Raw genomic sequence first — 5,500 nt, forward strand, 5'->3', positions numbered from 1 at the left:
TCTGCACACAATAATGGCTTACGGCCATACCACCCTGAACACGCCAGATCTCGTCCGATCTCGGATGCAAAGCAGAGTCGGGCCTGGTTAGTACTTGGATGGGAGACCACCTGGGAATACCAGGTGCTGTAAGCGTTTTCATTTTTTTGATCATATGTTTTTTTTTATCATATAGAGACATATTCACATGTCCAAAAATTCAGCCAGAATCAAGGGCATGACATCTTTAAAAGGCCCCTGTCTGCACACAATAATGGCTTATGGCCATACCACCCTGAACACGCCTGATCTTGTCCGATCTCGGAAGCTAAGCAGGGTAGGGCCTGGTTAGTACTTGGATGGGAGACCGCCTGGGAATACCAGGTGCTGTAAGCTTTTTCATTTTTTTGATCATATGTTTTTTTTTTATCATATAGAGACATATTCACATGTCCAAAATTTTCATGAAGTATTTCGGCTTCAAAAAAGTGAAACATTTTCATGAAGAAATTCGGATTCAAAAAAGTTGAAAATTTTCATGATGAAATTCAGCTTCAAAAAAGTTGAAAATTTTCATGAAGAAATTTGGCTCCAAAAAAGTTTTCGCAAGGGGGGGTGGTTCGTCTTTTTTCAACTTTTTCGTAAGGGGGGGTGGGTCAATTGAAAATTTTCATGAAGTATTTGGGCTTCAAAAAAGTTGAAAATATTCATGAAGAAATTCGGCTTCAAAAAAGTTGAAATTTTTCATGAAGTATTTGGGCTTCAAAAAAGTTGAAAATTTTCATGAAGAAATTCGGCTTCAAAAAAGTTTTCGCAAGGGGTGGGTGTATTGTCTTTTTTCAACTTTTTCGTAAGGGGGGGTGGGTCATTTGAAAATATTCATGAAGAAATTCGGCTTCAAAAAAGTTTTCGCAAGTGTTTCGTCTTTTTTCAACTTTTTCGTAAGGGGGGGTGGGTCAATTGAAAATGTTCATGAAGTATTTCGGCTTCAAAAAAGTTCATGAAGTAAAGTTGTCGCAAGGGGGTGGGTGTATCGTCTTTTTCAACTTTTTCGTAAGGGGGGGTGGGTCAATTGAAAATATTCATGAAGAAATTCGGCTTCAAAAAAGTTGAAAATTTTCATGAAGTATTTCAGCTTCAAAAAAGTTGAACATTTTTGTAAAAAGATTTCGGCTTGAAAAAAGTTGAAAATTTCCAAGAAGAAATTCGGCTTCAAAAAAGTTGAAAAAGTTCATGAAGAATTTGGGCTTCAAAAAAGTTGAAAATTTTCATGAAGAAATTCAGCTTCAAAAAAGGTGAAAATTTTCATGAAATATTTCAGCTTCAAAAAAGTTGAACATTTTCATGAAAAGATTTCGGCTTCAAAAAAGTTGAACATTTTCATGAAGTATTTCGGATTAAAAAAGTTGAAAATTTTCACGACAGGATTTCGGTTTTAAAAAAGTCGACCATTTTCATGAAGTATTTCAGATTCAAAAAAGTTGAACATTTTCATGAAAAGATTTCGGCTTCAAAAAAGTTGAATATTTTAATGGAAAGATTTCGGCTTCAAAAAAGTTGAAAATTTTCATGAAGTATTTGGACTTCAAAAAAGTTGAAAATTTCCATGAAGAAATTCGGCTTCAAAAAAGTTGAAAATGTTGATGAAGAATTTGGGCTTCAAAAAAGTTGAAAATTTTCATGAAGAAATTCGGCTTCAAAAAAGGTGAAAATTTTCATGAAATATTTCAGCTTCAAAAAAGTTTAACATTTTCATGAAGTATTTGGGCTTCAAAAAAGTTGAAAATTTTCATGACAGTATTTCGGCTTTAAAAAAGTTGAACATTTTCATGAAGTATTTCAGCTTCAAAAAAGTTGAACATTTTCAGGAAAAGATTTCAGTTCCAAAAAAGTTGAAAATTTTCATGAAGTATTTCGGCTTCAAAAATGTTTAACATTTTCATGAAGTATTTCGGCTTCAAAAAAGGTGAAAATTTTCATGAAATATTTGGGCTTCAAAAAAGTTGAAAATTTTCATGACTGTATTTCGGCTTTAAAAAAGTCGAACATTTTCATGAAGTATTTCAGATTCAAAAAAGTTGAACATTTTCATGAAAAGATTTCGGCTTCAAAAAAGTTGAATATTTTAATGGAAAGATTTCGGCTTCAAAAAAGTTGAAAATTTTCATGAAGTATTTCGGATTCAAAAAAGTCGAACATTTTCATGAAGTATTTCAGCTTCAAAAAAGTTGAAAATTTTCATGAAAAGATTTCGGCTTCAAAAAAGTTGAAAATTTTCATGATGTATTTGGGCTTCAAAAAAGTTGAAAATTTTCACGACAGGATTTCGGCTTTAAAAAAGTCGAACATTTTCATGAAGTATTTGGGTTTCAAAAAAGTTGAACATTTTCATGACAGTATTTCGGCTTCAAAAAAGTTGAAAATTTTCATGAAAAGATTTTTGCTTCAAAAAAGTTGAACATTTTCATGAAGAATTTGGGCTTCAAAAAAGTTGAAAATTTTCACGACAAGATTTCGGAGTCAAAAAAGTAGAAAATTTTAACGACAGGATTTCGGCTTTAAAAAAGTCGAACATTTTCATGAAGTATTTCAGCTTCAAAAAAGTTGAAAATTTTCATGAAAAGATTTCGGCTTCAAAAAAGTTGAAAATTTTCATGAAAAGATTTCGGCTTCAAAAAAGTTGAACATTTTCATGAAGTATTTTGGCTTCAAAAAAGTTGAAAATCTTCATGAAGTATTTTGGCTTCAAAAAAGTTGAAAATTTTCATGAAGCATTTCGGATTCAAAAAATTTGAACATTTCATGAAGTATTTTGGCTTCAAAAAAGTTGAAAATTTTTATGAAGTATTTCGGATTCAAAAAAGTTGAAAATTTTCATGAAGTATTTCAGATTCAAAAAAGTTTAAAATTTTCATGAAAAGATTTCGGCTTCAAAAAAGTTGAACATTTTTATGAAGTATTTGGGTTTCAAAAAAGTTGAAAATTTTCATGAAGTATTTTGGATTTAAAAAAGTTGAAAATTTTCATGAAAAGATTTCGGCTTCAAAAAAGTTGAAAATTTTCATGATGTATTTGGGCTTCAAAAAAGTTGAAAATTTTCACGACAGGATTTCGGCTTTAAAAAAGTCGAACATTTTCATGAAGTATTTGGGTTTCAAAAAAGTTGAACATTTTCATGACAGTATTTCGGCTTCAAAAAAGTTGAATATTTCAATGGAAAGATTTCGGCTTCAAAAAAGTTGAAAATTTTCATGAAATATTTCGGATTCAAAAAAGTTGAAAATTTTCATGAAAAGATTTCGGAGTCAAAAAAGTTGAAAATTTTCATGAAGTATTTCGGATTCAAAAAAGTTGAAAATTTTCATGAAAAGATTTTTGCTTCAAAAAAGTTGAACATTTTCATGAAGAATTTGGGCTTCAAAAAAGTTGAAAATTTTCACGACAAGATTTCGGAGTCAAAAAAGTAGAAAATTTTAACGACAGGATTTCGGCTTTAAAAAAGTCGAACATTTTCATGAAGTATTTCAGCTTCAAAAAAGTTGAAAATTTTCATGAAAAGATTTCGGCTTCAAAAAATTTGAAAATTTTCATGAAAAGATTTCGGCTTCAAAAAAGTTGAACATTTTCATGAAGTATTTTGGCTTCAAAAAAGTTGAAAATCTTCATGAAGTATTTTGGCTTCAAAAAAGTTGAAAATTTTCATGAAGTATTTCGGATTCAAAAAATTTGAACATTTCATGAAGTATTTTGGCTTCAAAAAAGTTGAAAATTTTTATGAAGTATTTCGGATTCAAAAAAGTTGAACATTTTCAAGACAGGATTTCGCCTTTAAAAAAGTCGAACATTTTCATGAAGTATTTCAGCTTCAAAAAAGTTGAAAATCTTCATGAAAAGTTTTCGGCTTCAAAAAAGTTGAACATTTTCATGAAGTATATGGGTTTCAAAAAAGTTGAAAATTTTCATGAAGTATTTCGGATTAAAAAAAGTTGAAAATTTTCACGACAGGATTTCGGCTTTAAAAAAGTCGAACATTTTCATGAAGTATTTCGGCTTCAAAAAAGTTGAAAATTTTTATGAAAAGATTTCGTCTTCAGAAAAGTTGAACATTTTCATGACAGTATTTCGGCTTCAAAAAAGTTGAAAATGTTCATGAAGTATTTGGGCTTCAAAAAAGTTAAAAATTTTCATGAAGTATTTGGGCTTCAAAAAAGTTGAAAATTTTCACGACAGGATTTCGGCTTTAAAAAATTCGAACATTTTCATGAAGTATTTGGGTTTCAAAAAAGTTGAACATTTTCATGACAGTATTTCGGCTTCAAAAAAGTTGAAAATTTTCATGAAGTATTTCAGATTCAAAAAAGTTGAAAATTTTCATGAAAAGATTTCGGCTTCAAAAAAGTTGAACATTTTTATGAAGTATTTGGGTTTCAAAAAAGTTGAAAATTTTCATGAAGTATTTGGGCTTCAAAAAAGTTGAAAATTTTCACGACAGGATTTCGGCTTTAAAAAAGTCGAACATTTTCATGAAAAGATTTCGGCTTCAAAAAAGTTGAAAATTTTCATGAAGTATTTGGGTTTCAAAAAAGTTGAAAATTTTCATGAAGTATTTTGGATTCAAAAAAGTTGAAAATTTTCACGACAGGATTTCGGCTTTAAAAAAGTCGAACATTTTCATGAAGTATTTGGGTTTCAAAAAAGTTTAACATTTTCATGACAGTATTTCGGCTTCAAAAAAGTTGAAAATTTTCATGAAGTATTTCAGATTCAAAAAAGTTTAAAATTTTCATGAAAAGATTTCGGCTTCAAAAAAGTTGAACATTTTTATGAAGTATTTGGGTTTCAAAAAAGTTGAACATTTTCATGAAGTATTTCGGATTCAAAAAAGTTGAAAATGTTCATGAAGTATTTGGGCTTCAAAAAAGTTGAAAATTTTCACGACAGGATTTCGGCTTTAAAAAAGTCGAACATTTTCATGAAGTAATTCAGCTTCAAAAAAGTTGAACATTTTCATGACAGTATTTCGGCTTCAAAAAAGTCGAACATTTTCATGAAGTATTTCAGCTTCAAAAAAGTTGAACATTTTCAGGAAAAGATTTCAGTTCCAAAAAAGTTTAAAATTTTAATGAAGTATTTCGGCTTCAAAAATGTTTAACATTTTCATGAAGTATTTCGGCTTCAAAAAAGGTGAAAATTTTCATGAAATATTTGGGCTTCAAAAAAGTTGAAAATTTTCATGACTGTATTTCGGCTTTAAAAAAGTCGAACATGTTCATGAAGTATTTCAGATTCAAAAAAGTTGAACATTTTCATGAAAAGATTTCGGCTTCAAAAAAGTTGAATATTTCAATGGAAAGATTTCGGCTTCAAAAAAGTTGAACATTTTCATGAAGAATTTGGGCTTCAAAAAAGTTGAAAATTTTCACGACAAGATTTCGGAGTCAAAAAAGTAGAAAATTTTAACGACAGGATTTCGGCTTTAAAAAAGTCGAACATTTTCATGAAGTATTTCAGCTTCAAAAAA

The 5,500-nt window shown here is 29.5% G+C and overlaps 2 non-coding genes across 2 annotated transcripts; both read left to right on the forward strand.

Moving 5' to 3' along the window:
* The first annotated feature begins 16 nt into the window (after positions 1-16).
* LOC132970475 (5S ribosomal RNA) lies at positions 17-135 on the forward strand. The gene has a single exon (XR_009672230.1). It is a non-coding gene; the product is annotated as a 5S ribosomal RNA (ribosomal RNA).
* Positions 136-256: 121 nt separating this feature from the next.
* Positions 257-375, forward strand: LOC132970458 (5S ribosomal RNA). The gene has a single exon (XR_009672213.1). It is a non-coding gene; the product is annotated as a 5S ribosomal RNA (ribosomal RNA).
* Positions 376-5,500: the final 5,125 nt, after the last annotated feature.

The sequence above is a fragment of the Labrus mixtus genome, unplaced genomic scaffold (assembly GCF_963584025.1).
Source record: "Labrus mixtus unplaced genomic scaffold, fLabMix1.1 SCAFFOLD_205, whole genome shotgun sequence".
Classification (NCBI taxonomy): Eukaryota; Metazoa; Chordata; class Actinopteri; order Labriformes; family Labridae; genus Labrus; species Labrus mixtus.